This window comes from Cnephaeus nilssonii (assembly GCF_951640355.1).
Source record: "Cnephaeus nilssonii genome assembly, chromosome: X".
NCBI classification, from domain to species: Eukaryota; Metazoa; Chordata; class Mammalia; order Chiroptera; family Vespertilionidae; genus Cnephaeus; species Cnephaeus nilssonii.
The window spans coordinates 99,909,348-99,924,803 of NC_137071.1; positions in this window are offsets into that span (position 1 = coordinate 99,909,348).

Below are 15,456 nucleotides of genomic sequence, written 5' to 3' on the forward strand. Positions count from 1 at the left end.
CCCGAATTGCCCCCCTGCTGGTCTGGTTGCCCCCTAACTGCCCCCCTGCTGGTCTGGTCGCCCCCTAACTGTCCAGAAGGAAGTCTGACATTGGGGAAAATGTCTGGTTGACCTGGTCTAATTAGCATATTACCCTTTTATTAGTATAGATTTTTAGACTCTATGTCATTTTATTTCTATTTAGATCTTTATTACTTACTTTTACTGACTCTGGCTTTTCTTGTTGTTCTTTCTATGTCTTTTAGGAGTAGGGTTAGATTGTTTATTTGAGGTTTTTCTTCCTTCTTGAGATAGGCCTGTAATGCTATAAAGTTCCCTCTCAGGATTGCTTTTGCTGTGCTCCATAGATTTGGGGTTGTTGTGTAATCATTTTCATTTATTTCCACAAGGTGTTTTTTTTTTTAATTTCTTTATTGATTAAGGTGTCACATATTTGTCCTCATCCCCCCATTCCCATCCCACACCCCTCCCCATGGATGCCCCAGCCCCCTGTTGAACTTAACCATTGGTTAGGCTCATATGCATGCACACAAGACCTTTGGTTGATCTCTCCCCCCTCCCCCCACCCTCCCCTATCCTCCCTCTGAGGCCCGATAGTCCGATCGATGCCTCCTTGTTTCTGGTTCTGTTCTTGTTCATCAGTCTATGTTGTTCATCATTTCCCCTAGATGAGCGAAATCATGTGTCACTAGAGATATACTTATAAGAATTGAATGTGCGATGAGCAATAATAGTTATGCTGACAGGCAAATGAATCAGTCTGTAGTGAGTTTCTTTCTGGACCAACAGTTCTTTTGAGACCCAATATCAATGTCCACCAGTTCCTTATGAGTACATGTCGGCACTGACCCCTCAGCTCTGGATGGTGGACATATGGTGGTAATGCAGGTCCGACTCCCTCTGGTTTGGTCTCGGCCGGACCCAGGGGCACGGCTTCACCCGGATCCAGGGGCCCACGGTCTCACCCGGACCCGGGACCCAGCCTCACCCGGATCCAGGGGCACACGGCCTCGCCCAGACCCAGGATTCAGCTTCATCCAGACCCAGGGGTGCATGGCCTCACCCGGACCCAGGGGCGCGTGGCCTCTCCCGGGCCCAGGATCCGGCCTCACCCGGATCCAGGGGCACACGGCCTCACCCGGACCCGGGATCTAGCTTCCCCCGGACCAGGGGCACATGGCCTCACCCGGACCCAGGGGCGCGTGGCCTCTCCCAGACCCAGGGTCGCGTGGCCTTACCCTGATTCAGGGGCCCACAGCCTCACCCGGACCCGGGGCCCAGGCTCACCCGGATCCAGGGGCCCACGGCCTCACACGGACCCGGGGCCAAGGCTCACCCGGATCTAGGGGCCCACGGCCTCACCTGGACCCGGGACCCAGGCTCACCCGGATCCAGGGGCCCACGGCCTCACCCGAACCCGGGACCCAGCCTCACCCGGATCCAGGGGCACACGGCCTCGCCCAGACCCAGTATTCAGCTTCACCTGGACCCAGGGGTGCATGGCCTCACCCGGACCCCGGGGCGCGTGGCCTCTCCCGGGCCTGGGACTCAGCCTCACCCGGATCCAGGGGCACAAGGCCTCGCCCGGACCCGGGATCTAGCTTCCCCCGGACCCAGGGGCACGTGGCCTCACCCGGACCCAGGGGCGCGTGGCCTCTCCTAGACCCAGGGTCACGTGGCCTCACCCGGATCCAGGGGCCCACGGCCTCACCCAGACCTGGGACCTAGGCTCACCCGGATCCAGGGGCCCACGGCCTCACCCGGACCCGGGGCCAGGCTCACCCGGATCCAGGGGCCCACGGCCTCACCCAGACCCGGGGCCAGGCTCACCCGGATCCAGGGGCACACGGCCTCGCCCAGACCCAGGATTCAGCTTTACCTGGACCCAGGGGCGCATGGCCTCACCCGGACCCAGGGGCGCGTGGCCTCTCCCGGGCCTGGGACCCAGCCTCACCCGGATCCAGGGGCACATGGCCTCGCCCGGACCCGGGATCTAGCTTCCCCCGGACCCAGGGGCACGTGGCCTCTCCCAGACCCAGGGTCGCGTGGCCTAACCCGGATCCAGGGGCCCACGGCCTCACCCGGACCCGGGACCCAGCCTCACCCAGATCCAGGGGCACACGGCCTCGCCCAGACCCAGGATTCAGCTTCACCTGGACCCAGGGGCGCATGGCCTCGCCAGGACCCAGGGGCGCGTGGCCTCATGCGGACCCGGGACCCAGCCTCACCCTGACCCAGTTCCCAGCCTCACCCGGACCCAGGGGCGCGCGGCTTCACCCGGATCCGGGACCCAGCGGGGTTTCGTCTTCTTGATCCCATTTCCTGTTGGTCAGTTCCCTCTCAGCAATTCCTTCGGCCATTTTCTCAGAGCTCCAGGGCAGCCACCGCAGAACTCGTTGGGCGGCGGGCTCTGCGAAGCTCCGGTGTGCCCGGTGCGCGGCGGCGGGCTGGTCCGGGGTGGCTGCGTCGGCCCTTGGGTCTGCAGCGGTGGCCGGTCGCCGAGTGTGCGCACCTGGCCGCTTCCGGGGCGTTGAGATTCTTGAAGGACTCGGAGGTCAGCAAGTGCGTAGTCTCACACCCCATGTCTCCCAGGGGCTCGTCTGTCCGTGCTCGGCAGCGAGTGGAGCCTTCCCCTCAGCCAGAGACCGCTGGGGGAACTGCGTCAAGCACGTTCCAGGCCGCCATTGTGTCGCCTGAGCCGTAGTTCTTAAAGTGTGGTCTTTGGGTCATCGGCATCAGCTTCATCCCGCGTACCCCTCTCTTTTATTCTAGTTGTAGAGGATCTGCTCAGTCAGCCCTCCGGTGGTTCTGGATGGTGTCCGCTCCGCTCTCCCGTCGTAGTCTCAAAATTGTTGTGGTAGGCAGCAATCAGGCTTCTGCCCTATGTTGGTCCATCTTGGTCCTTGTTTGTATAGTTAAGTCTTGATTGTTGTTGGTGTCACTGGGAGGAATTGTCCTCCAGGCCACTTGGCTGTGCGGACCCTCTGTGTCTATAAAGGAAGAGTTTCTGTGCAGGAGACACGTTTATGGGCCGGGTCTTGTTGCAGCAAGGCTTTGGCACTCACTGCGTCTGCCTCTTGAATGTGTCCCTTATGCGAGTGGTTGAAATCTGGTGTCATCTCACACTGACCACTAGATGCCCTCATTTCTGGGTCTCCAATGGAGTGTAGGTCAGCTACTGCTTGAGGCCCCTCAGCAGGAATTACAGCATCCCTTATATTCTTGACCATTTTCGGTGTCTTCCCCTTTTGGCTGCCTCCCTATCGCTCAGCTTCCCCAATCTCCCTAGGTGGTCGCTCTTGATACCCCCCTTTGTGGGCTGAGTGCAAAGTCTTGGTGTTGTTAAGCCTTGATTGCTGTTGGTACACTGGGAGGATGTGACCTCCAGTCCAAATGGCTGTGAGGATCAGCTGTGTCTATGCCGGGAGACAGCCCCATTCAACTAGCCTTGCAAAATTGTAAAAGCCTCTGTGTTCAGCTTGGATGGGGCGGAGTTACAGGGGCTTCCCGTCAGCCCCGCCCTATGAGGTTCCTGTGTCTCAATGTCCCTCTGTATTCCCAGCAAACACCTCTGAGAGAAAAGCGCCCTGGAGTTTCGCGCGCGCTGCCAAACAGTCTAGTCTCTCCCCCAATGAATCTGGATTCCCAGATTCTCGCCCAGAGCTGGGTTTCCGTGTAGTCAGAACTGGGGCTCACCGCAGTCTGGCGCTTTTGTCTCCTTCCCACCAGGGCGACTCAGCGGCACAGTCAACAGCCCATCCTCCGTGCACAATCCCGTGCGCGCCTCCGGTGCTCTGCTCTTCGCCGCCTCTCTGCACCTCTGCCCCACAGCCTAGCTTTCCCCAGCATGAGCCTGGCTTCCCCGGGTCTCTCCCAGAACTGGGGTTCAGTGCAGTTGGAACTGGGGTTCAGCACGGTCAGGAGCTTTTGTCTCCCTCCCGCTAGGGCAATCCAGCTGCACAGGCAACAGTCCCTCCTCTGCGCACATTCCCGTGCTCGGCTCCGGCGCAACTCCTCTGTGCTTCCGCCCCACAGCCCAGACTCCCCCAGCCTGAGCCTGGCTTCCCAGGGTTTCGCCCGGAACTGGGGTTCAGTGCAGTCGGAGCTGGGGTTCAGCACAATCTGGCGCTTTTATCTCCTTCCCGCCCGAGAACGCCAGCCAGGCCGTCAGCCGCCCCTTCCTCTCCGGCTCCGTCTTCCCCGCACGTGCCCGGGCTCGTGTCTCCGCCCGTGTCTCCATACCACAAGCTTTTACAGCTTCTCTGATTTTCCTTGTGGTTTTCTCTTTCCTTCTAGTTGTGGGCATTTCAGTCAGCCAGCTTTCCTGTGGTTCTGGATGATGTCCGTTTTGACTTTTAGTTGTGTTTTTGAAATTGTTGTGCCAGGCTGTAGGTTAGGTGTTTAACCTATGCCGCCATCTTGGTTTCTCCACAAGGTTTTTTATTTTCAGGAAATTTTGTATTTCTTCCTTGATCACCTTGATAACACATTCATTGTTTAATAACATGCTATTTAGCCTCCATGTGTTTGAGGGTTTTTTGAGAGCTTTTTAATTTGTAGTTGATATCTAGTTTCATGCCATTTGACCCAAGAACATGCTTGGTATTTTAATCTTCTTAAATTTGTTAAGACTCATTTTGTGACCTAACGTGTCTATCTCTGAGAATGTTCCATGTGTACTAGTACTATTTGAGAGGAATGTGTATTTTGCTGCTTTGGGATGAAATGATCTGTAAATATCAATTAAATCCATCTGATCCAATGTGTCATTTAAGGTTGCTCTTTTCTTGTTGATTTTTTGTCTGGAAGATGTATCCAGTTATGATAATGGGGTGTTAAAGACCCCTAATATGACTGTATTGCTGCCAATCGATCTTTCCCTTAAAGTCCACCAAGAGTTTTATACACACACACACTTAGGTGCTCCTCTTTTGGTTGCATGTATGTTTACAAGAGTCATATCCTCTTTTTTGATAAATCCCTTTAGTATTATGTAGTGACCTTCTTTGTCTTATATTCTGGCCTTTGTTTTGAAATCTATTTTGTCAGATATGAGTATTGCTACCCTAGCTCTTTTAAAAACATGTATATATTGACTTCAGAGATAGGAAGGGAGAGAGAGAGTGATAGAAACATTGATGATAGAAACATCAATTGGCTGCCTCTTGTAAGCCCCCTACTGGGTATTGAGCCCACAACCCAGGCATGTGCCCTGACTGGGTATCAAACCAGTGACCTCCTGGTGCATGGGTAGATGCTCAACCACTGAACCACACTGGCCGGGCCCCCAATTTTTTTCAGTTTCTATTTGCATGTAATATTTTTTCATCCCTTCATTTTCAGTCTGTTTGAATATTTTGTTCTGATGTGGGTCTCTTATAGACAGCATATATATGGGTAATGTTTTCTTATCCATTCAGCTACCTGATGTCTTTTGATTGGAGCATTTAGTCCATTTACATTTAATGTTATTATTGATAGGTACTTATTTATTGCTATTTTATGTTATACTTATGTTCCTTTCTCTCTATATATTTCTTCTTCTTCTTAAAGCAGTCCCTTTAGCATTCTTGCTATATGGTTTGGTGGTAGTGAACTCCTTTAACTTTTTTTTCTTAGGAGCTCTTTATTTCACCTTTACTTTTAAATGATAGCCTTGCTGTATAAAGTAGTCCAGGTTTCAGGTACTTGACTTTTAGTACTTTGAATACTTCATGAAAATGCCTTCTGGCTTGAAGTGTTTCTGTTGGAAAACCAGCTGACAGCCTATGGAAACTCTCTTGTAGGTAAGTAACTTTCTCTCTTGCTGCCTTTACTATTTTTCTCTTTGGCCTGTTCAGGGTGGCTCAGTGGTTGAGCATCGACCTATGAACCAGGAGATCACAGTTCAATTCCTGGTCAGAGCATGTGCTAGATTGCGGAATTGATCCTTAGTGGGGGGCGTACAGGGATGACAAATAAATGATTTTCATCATTGATGTTTCTATCTCCCTCTCCCTTCCTCTCTAAAATCAATAAAAAAATGTATATTTTTAAAAGATTCTCTCTTTGACTTTAACCTTTGCCATTTTAATATGATGCGTCTTGGTATGGGTCTCTTTAGGCTCATCTTGATTGGGACTCTCTGTGCTTCCTGAACTTATGTGACTTTTTCCTTCACCAGGTTAGGGAAGTTTTCTCATTATTTCTTCAAACAAGTTTTCTATCCCTTGCTCACTTTCTTCTTCAGCTATACAGATGATGTGGATATTGTTACTTCTCATGTTGTCCCAAAATTCCCTTAAACTATTCTCATTAAAAATAGGTTTTTTTTAATTGATTTTAGAGAAGGAAAAGGGAGAGAGAGAGAATGAAACATCAATGATGAGAGAGAATCATTGATTGGCTGCCTCCTGCATGGCCCACACTGTGGATGGAGTCTGCAACTCAGGCATGTGCCCCAACCAGGAGTCAAACTGTGACCTCCTGGTTCATAGGTCGACACTAACCTCTGAGCAACACTGGCTTGGCTATTCTCACTTTAAAATATTTTTTTTCACCCTAGCTGGTTTGGCTCAGCAGATAGAGCATCAGCCTGCAGACTAAAGGGTCCCGGGTTTGATTCTGGTCAAGGGCACATGCCCAGGTTGCGGGCTCGATCCCCAGAAGGGGGCATGCAAGAGGCAGCCAATCAATAATTCTCATCATTGATACTTCTTTTTTTATTTTTCAAATAAATCTTTATTGTTCAGATTATTACAGGTGTTCCTCCTTTCCCCCCCCCCATAGATCCCCTCCACCTGATTCCCCACCCCACCCCATGCCCTTACCCCCCCGCCACTGTCTTCATCCATAGGTGTAAGATTTTTGTCCAATCTCTTCCCGCACTGTGGGAAAATTCATGGGGCCTCCCTATAAGGGCACTGGATAGACGGGCCTTGAAAAGGGTCTGTCTCTAACTGGTGTTCTTATTCCAAGGCAGCTGCGTGATTGCCTGTCCTTGGAAAGGGGTCACATGAATGTTATTTAAGCAAACTGTAATAGTAACAGATATAGAGGTTAAGTGTTCTTGGAGTGAACTTTGCTCAAGGAAGATTGGATTGAGAGTCCATGACTCAAGGATTGCTTTGTCTCCACAAGGAGGTGCGTGTGGCTCGCTGCCCAGACCTATAGCACGACGCCCGGGAGTTCGGGAGGGGAGCCAAAATTTGGGATATAAATGTACTGGTCTCTGTGAATAAACTTGCCTTCAACAGCAACCCTGTTGTTGGTCCTCCTGACCCCCGCTTTTGCTTCTCTCTCTTTCTTTTTCCTCGTCACCGTCTCCTACTTTCAGGATTACCCTGTTCTCTGTCTGAGCAGGTCTCCGACACCGCACCCCTCACACCCTCTTCCCCCTGAGAATTGTTAGTCCACTCCCTTTCTATGTCCCTGATTCTATTATATTCATCAGTCCATTCTGTTCATCAGATTTTTTATTAACTTGATTTTTAGATTCACTTGTTAATAGATATGTATTTGTTGTTCATAATTTTTATCTTTACCGTTTTCTTCTTCTTCCTCTTCTTAAAGAATACCCTTCAGCATTTCATATAATCCTGGTTTGGTGGTGATGAACTCCTTTAGCTTTTTCTTATCTGTGAAGCTCTTTATCTGACCTTCAATTCTGAATGATAGCTTTGCTGGGTAGAGTAATCTTGGTTGTAGGTTCTTGCTATTCATCACTTTGAATATTTCTTGCCACTCCCTTCTGGCCTGCATAGTTTCTGTTGAGAAATCAGCTGACAGTCGTATGGGTACTCCCTTGTAGGTAACTAACTGTTTTTCTCTTGCTGCTTTTAAGATTCTCTCTTTGTCTTTTGCCCTTGGCATTTTAATTATGATGTGTCTTGGTGTGGTCCTCTTTGGATTCCTTTTGTTTGGGGTTCTCTGTGCTCCCTGGACTTGTAAGTCTATTTCTTTCACCAGGTAGGAAAAGTTTTCCGTCATTATTTCTTCTAATGGGTTTTCAATATTTTGCTTTCTCTCTTCTTCTGGCACCCCAATAATTCAGATGTTGGTATGCTTAAAGTTGTCTCAGAGGCTCCTTACACTATCTTCATATTTTTGGATTCTTTTTTCTTTTTGCTTTTCTGGTTGGGTGTTTTTTGTTTCCTCATATTTAAGATCTTTGGTTTGATTCTTGGGGTCGTTTGATCTACAGTTGAATTTCTGTATATTCTTTATTTCAGTCAGTGTATGCTTAATTTCTGACTGGTCCTTTTCCATTTTTTTGGCATTCTCATTAAGGTCCTTGAAGGTCTCACTAAGCTCCTCAGAGGTCTCATCAAGTTTCTCGGCGGTTTTTAGAAGATTCTTGAGTAACCTTATAAATGTGGTTTTGAACTCTATGTCCAGTAGTTTGCTTTCCTCCATTTCTTTCATTCGTGACATGTTTCTTTGTCTCTGCATTTTGCTGCTTCCCTGTGTTGATGGAGTGGTTTTCTGTGGTAGGTGACCTATAGGGCTCAGTGGTTCAGCCTCCCCTATCACCTGAGGTGGACACTCTTGGTGCACCCCTTTGTGGGCTGAGTGCAAAGTCTTAGTGTAGTTAAGCCTTGATTGCTGTTGGTACACTGGGAGGAATTGACCTCCAGGCAAATTGGCTGTGAGGACCCACTGTGTTTATAATGTAAGAACTGCTGTGCTGGAGACATGCTTATGGGGCAGGACTTGTTTCAGTGGGGCTTTGGTGCTCACTGAGTCTGCCTCTTGAATGTGTCACTTATGGATGTAAGGAGTTGAAATCTGGTGTCGTCTCACACTGACCAGTAGATACACTAGCTTTTTGATCTCCAATTGGGTGCTGGTCAGCTACTGTCAGAGGCCACCCAGCAGGAGCTATAGCGAGAACTACAGTTTTCTCCTCTTTGCTTGGGGTTTGGAGGTTTTGGAGCTGTCTGCCCAGAGCTGCGGTTTGTTAGGTTAATCAGCGATAGGGCAGACCATTTATATGCAAAAGCTGCTGCGTGGAGCTTGGGTGGGTTTGTAGATTGTGTGGGGCTGGGTCTCAGGGAGTCACTAAGCTAGGGCGTGGCAAACAGCAATGGCTGCCAGTCAGCCGTCTCTGTGTCTCTGAGTTTTCCCGTCTCTGTGTCTCGTGCCCCAGCGTAGTAAACAATGATTGCTGCACGCACCTCTGCAAGAAAGCCACTCTCACTTTCCGACCCGATGGCAGACAGGCCAGCTTCTCCCCGTAGGAGTTTGGGTCCCCAGCATCTCCCCAGAAACTGTAGTTCAGAGTAATCGAGAGCTTGTCTCCCTTCGGGTTGAAAAAAGCAGCGCACCCAGTTGCCCGCTGCCAGCCTGATTCGCGCGCCTCCGTACCTCAGCTTTTCAGCGATTGTGCACATCTCAATGCTCTTTTCTCTTTCCTTCTAGTTGTAGAACTTCCACTCAGCCAGCTTTCCCGTGGTTCTGGGTGATAGACGTTTTGTCTTTTAGTTGTAGTTTTGAAATTGTTGTGCGAGGCAGCAGTTTAGGTGTTTACCTATGCCGTCATCTTGGTTTCCCCTCCATCATTGATGCTTCTATCTCTCTCTCCCCTCTCCCTTCCTCTCTGAAATCAATAAAAATATATTTTAAAAAATAAACATTAAAAAAATTATTTTTGTTGCTCTGATTGGGTATTTTTCTCTACATTGTATTCCAAATTGCTGATTTCATTATATACTTCATCCAGTAAGCAGGTGGACAGAGAGAAAGGAAGAGAGAGATAGAAACATCAATGATTAGAGGGAATCATCCATCAGCTGCCTCCCTTATGCCCCCCACTGGAAATTGAGCCCTCAACCTTGGCATATGCCCTGACTGGCAACCAAACTATGGCCTCCTGGTTCATAGGTCGGTGCTCAACCACCAAGCCACACTTACGGGGCTTCCATACAGCCTACTTTGAATTCCTCCTGGTGTATCCTTGATGTCAGATATGGTATTCTTCATTTCTGACTGGTTCTTATTTATGGTTTCCATGTCCTTTCTCATGCTGATGTATCTTCCACTAAGTTCCTTGTAGTGTTCACTAAGTTATTTGAACATCCCTATAACCATTTCTCTGAACTCTACATCTGATAAATTGCTAGCCTACATTTCATTTAGCTTTTTCTGGGGATTCCTCCTTTTCTTTCATTTGGGGGTTGTTTCTTTTTCTCTTTATTTTAGCTGTCTGTTGTTGTTGTTTTCAATGTATTAGATGGAACTGTTATGACTCCTAGTCTTCATGCAGTGGCCTTATGTAGTAAGTGTCCTGTGGGAGCCAGTGGTGCAGTCTCTTTGATCTCCTGAGGTGGGTGCTCTGGGAATGTGTCTTGTGTGGGTTATTTGGGCTCTCCTGTTGTAATAGGGTCTTAATTGTTGTCCCATTTGTAGGTGGGATCACCCCTCAGACTGGCTTGTTGAGGAGCTTAACCCTGACCACATTGTGAAAGCTGTTGTACAGTTGAGTTCTGAAAGCTGGATATTCAGGATGACAGTGCCAGTATGGTATGTTCCTGATGATTCCTCTTCCACGTTGCAGACTGCTAATTTCTCTGTGTGTCCAAAAATGTAACCACCCACCCTTGCAAATTGATATGAGCCAGTTCCAGCACACTGTTGGTTGCAGCAAACTCTATGAGCATGGCCAAAATCTGGAACACTGAGAACATCACATGCTGATGAGGATGTGGAGTAATAGGATCTCTCATACATTGAGACACAGATCAGTGCTCTGGTGGCTTGAAGCTGGGATGCTGTTTTATTTCCCCAGGAATGAGCATGGCAGTGCCACTCTTGCTGCATGGGGTGTACGCTTCCTCTACAATGGCTCACTCAGAGCATTCCCAACTCATTCTAGTAAAATTAACTGGCATGAATCCTAGCATCAACCCTAGAGTGTGTCTTCCTGACCTGTTCTTCTTCAAGATCACCTATTATAGTTTCAATCACTCTGTGGCCTGCCTGTATTTCATAGCCCAAATATCTGTAATAATGTCTGCTGTATTCTTATAATAAATTTCCCTTTCTCAAGATAGCTTGACTGAGTTTCTACTCCTTGCCACCACTGATTCTTGATTAAGACATGGTATGATCTCTTAAGTTAGAACAAGAATGACAAATGGCTTTCATTTCAAGTGACTACTCTGATCTATTCTCATAACTGTGTAGAGGATTTGATTGTAAAATATTATGAGATTACTTCCAAATTCATGACAAGAGTGCCAAGATTGATTAGCACTGTCTGCTATGAGTGTGATAGGGGGAAGTGGCAACATATGTGCCATATATTTGCCACTCCTGCAGTTGAGGAAGAAATTTAAATAAGCATATGTCTTCCTCTAAAAGGTTCCAAAGGTCATTGTAGAACTACCATTATGGAAACAGGAGGTACACAGAAAAGTTCAAAATATACATAATTTTATCAACTAACAGCATTTTGCTGAACTTTTGCCTGTTCCTATCTGTTCTTTATATTTATGCAATCCTTAATTTTTTTCTATAGTAGGTCACCAATTGAAATTAATATGAATCAATTATTTTCCTGGTAGGCTTCATTTGGATTATGCTGACATTTTAATAATTCATGAAAAGTATGTCAAGGCTATAAATAAATTCTTTGTACATTTGTGATCATGAATATTGTTTATGATCTGAGACAAAAACAATAGCTGATTAAGGAAATTACCATATATTCCCAAGGAAGCCGTGGTTTTAGCCAAAGAAGATACTGACTTTTCCTACTAAATAATAATAATGAATAACAACTAATATTAATATGGTACTTTGCAGACTGATGAAAAGTCAAGTGGTCTCAAATCTCTCCATTAAATTCAAATTGTTGATATCATGAACTCTGAACATATTACAAATAAGTACACCACCCAGAAAGCATCATTCCTAAAGTGAGTGAATCAGGGCAACGCTCAAGAGTCCTGGGCTTTACAGAACACCAAATATCTGGTAGAGTGAGAAATAACTGAGGGTGGCAGCCCAAAGGAGATAAGGAAGGAAATGATCTAGGCCAGTGGTCGGCAAGCTCATTAGTCAACAGAGCCAAATATAAACAGTACAACGATTGAAATTTCTTTTGAGAGCCAAATTTTTTAAACCTAAACTCCTTCTAACGCCAATTCTTCAAAATAGACTCGCCCAGGCCATGTTATTTTGTGAAAGAGCCACACTCAAGGGGCCAAAGAGCAGCATGTGGCTCGCGAGCCTCAGTTTGCCGACCACGGATCTAGTGAATGCTTTAAAAGAAACAGTTGTCTGTCAAATATCTACATAATTTTTCTATAAATTCTACTCCACCCTTCGTGACTTTTCTATTCCTTTAACCTAAGTTCATTTATATAACAGTGTTGGGATGAGGAGGGGAGTAGGTTTGCTGGAGACTCATAGTGATCAAATCTGGCTAAAACTTCTGTGGAAGTCTGTGGATCATTGGAAACATTCCTGCCCTATGGTAAAGTAAAACAGCATTAACTAGGAGATTGTCCAGTAGTTACAGTACTAGTACAAGAGATACCAGAGAAATAGCCTAATTATTAATTATGACTTAGAGTTGAACAGTGGTGGAAGAGATTGACAATCACAGTCTTAGTACTGTTTTGCAGGAGATGAGCTAACTAACTTCTTGTGAAGAATGACAAGACCATTGTTTCTTTAAAATCCATATTCTATCTTGTTGCCTGGGTGATTCTGGACAACATATAAGTATGTATATACAAAGAAGAGGAAGTAGTTTTACTCTGAATGTTAATGAAATGTATAGTGTAAGTTAATTTGATGGTTTTAGCTTTTTTGTTTTCTTGTTTTGTTGTTGTTTGGTATTCTCTGTTAAACCAAGGATTGACTAGGATGATTTTCATAAACCACAGGTATGGTGGTATGTTGTAAGGAGGATGAAGTAAGGAAGAGATGTTGAATATTTAAAGGTAGGCAGACTGGGAGAGAGAGTAAACTTGGTCCTCCCTAAAATTGTCAAGCATAAGTTATTGGGAAGAGTAGCTGGCAGTTACAAGGTGATTTGAGAGGCAGTAGGTGAGTGAACCCTCCCTAGACACCCAAATAGTTTACTTACTGATATTAAATCCCATTACCATGAACTCATTACTTTGGTTCAGCATTGCTCATTCCCTGTGGTTCTTTATAAACATCTAAACATTTATAAAAGTTCCCCAATTCTTCGATTGTAGAGGTTTATCAGATCTCATTCATCTATTCAGAAGGATGGATTGCAGAAGAGCCTGGGCTCTTGAGGCAGGGGCTTGGAAAAGGTAGGGGGCATGGGAATTTGAGAAGGTCTAGGAGATGTCTATCTTGCTCACCTCAATTGTTTGCCTGCTTTTTTCTGGGAGCTCTCCATTTAAGAAGAAACTCCTGGTATGCTGGTGATTTCTGGTGGAGATTGAATGCCTGGCCAAGTGAAGATAAAGTCATAGGTTTCCCATCCAATGTATCTGGCCAGAAGTATTCCACAGAGCATGATAAGACTCTGAAGGCATAAGTTAGTTTATTAAGCAGGTGGCCCAGACTCCCAGCACCTCCTCCTGCCATACTGCTGCCCCTCCATCAATTCATACCTGTGGTCTCATGGTAAATTAGCAATAACTAAATGTCTTAAGATAAAAAAGAAATACATGAGCCAAGTTTACACATAATTTTGCATAGTTAAGATGGCACCATCTGAAAGTAGATGACTGCAGCACTACACCACCACCACAGGGTGCTAAAAAAAAAGACACTGGGGAAGGGAAATATTTCCAGTGGACAGAACTTTGAGTAGTATATCTGGTTGTCAGTTGTGCTGATTACAGATGGCCTAAGATACAGATCTACTCTGATTCACAGGCAGTGACCATTGGGTTGGCCAGGGACTTAGAATAAATTTCTAATAGCAAGCTATATATTGTTACATGGAAACCTGAAATTTTATCTGCTTAAAAATGGCATAAAGTTCAGAAGTATTTAATAAGTTATCCAATCTCCTCAATTTCCCATGTCCAGAGAATGTATGTGATTGGTCCAAAGGGAACTCTAGATTTCAGCCAGAACTGACATCTCCTGGATCTTAGTTTAGGGCTCTCCCCATAAGAGCACATAGATAATCATTCATTTTTTTGTAAACATTTCTTGAGCTTCATCAGTGTATCACACTTTTCCCTGGGAAATAGGAATAAAGATAAATAAGGCATGGTCTTTGGCCTCAAGAAGATCGTGTGTTTGTTCTATTTTGTGCATGTTTATGTATTCTAGTTATATCCTGTGACAGGTGATAAATGAAACCAAAATTGCAAATACTTTTTCAAGCAGGGAAGACTGAATACTTGCTGAATAATGCCAGATGGAAGTAAAAAATGCTAGAAAGTGAGGCACTAAGAACTATATGACTTAAAAATAAAAGACACAGTAGTTAAGGGGAATTTGTATCACTATCACTGCTGGGAAGAGAACCATTTTTAATGGATTTTGATGGCATCTTACCTGAGCCTAAGTATTTAAATGTTGGCCTGAGAGATAAATATGAATTAATTGATCAAGGAGAATGGACGATAGTGCAGTATGCTATTATTTTAAATAGTAGAAAGTGGTGGATATAAGACTGTTGAATACCCCCAAATTTGTTAATTTTAGATTTGAACTTCAAGTTCAATTCTTTGATTCCTTACAAAGATCCATCATCTTCCCCAATAGATCTTTCTCACAAAAAATTTAAGCTCTGCTCAAAAGATAGAGACTGCTCACTCCTGTGCATCTTTTCTCTAACACCATTTGAACCCCTCTCTCTCTTCTCAACCTTCTTTCCTGTCTTAGAGGAAGAAGGTTCCCTCATCCCCTCTCAAACCTGAGCCTCATTTTCTCCAGTCCATCCCCTCTTGCTTCATTTCACACCCAGCTTCCTCAATTATCTTCTTTTTCTAAAATATTTAGCTTCTTGCAGCATGGCTTGGTGGCTCAGTTGGTTGGAGCATCATCCCATACACCAAAAAGGTTGTGGGTTCAGTTCTCCATCAGGGCACATACCTGGGTTCAATCCCCGGTTGGGGCATGAGCAGGAGGCAACCAATCAAGGTTTCTCTCTCACATTGATGTTTCTCTCTCTCTCTCTCTCTCTCTCTCTCTCTCTCTCTCTCTCTCTCTCTCTCTCTCATCAATAGAAACAGATGCTCAAGTGAGAATTTAAAAAATAAAATAAAATCTTTAGCTTCTCCTTTCTACATAATCCTTCCCTCTCTGCTTTTAAACATGTATAGGTCTCCTTTAGTTTGGAAAAAAAAATGGTGCTTAATCCTGATGGTCCTCCTAGCTATTGTACTTTTTTCTGTATTTTGCATCTAATACAGGGTGACCCCAAAAATGTATGCACACTTTAAGAGCTGATAGATCAATTTTGAAAATGAAATGTATTTTAATAAACACTGCCTTTATGATTATTCAAAGTGTGTGTCTACATTTTGGGGA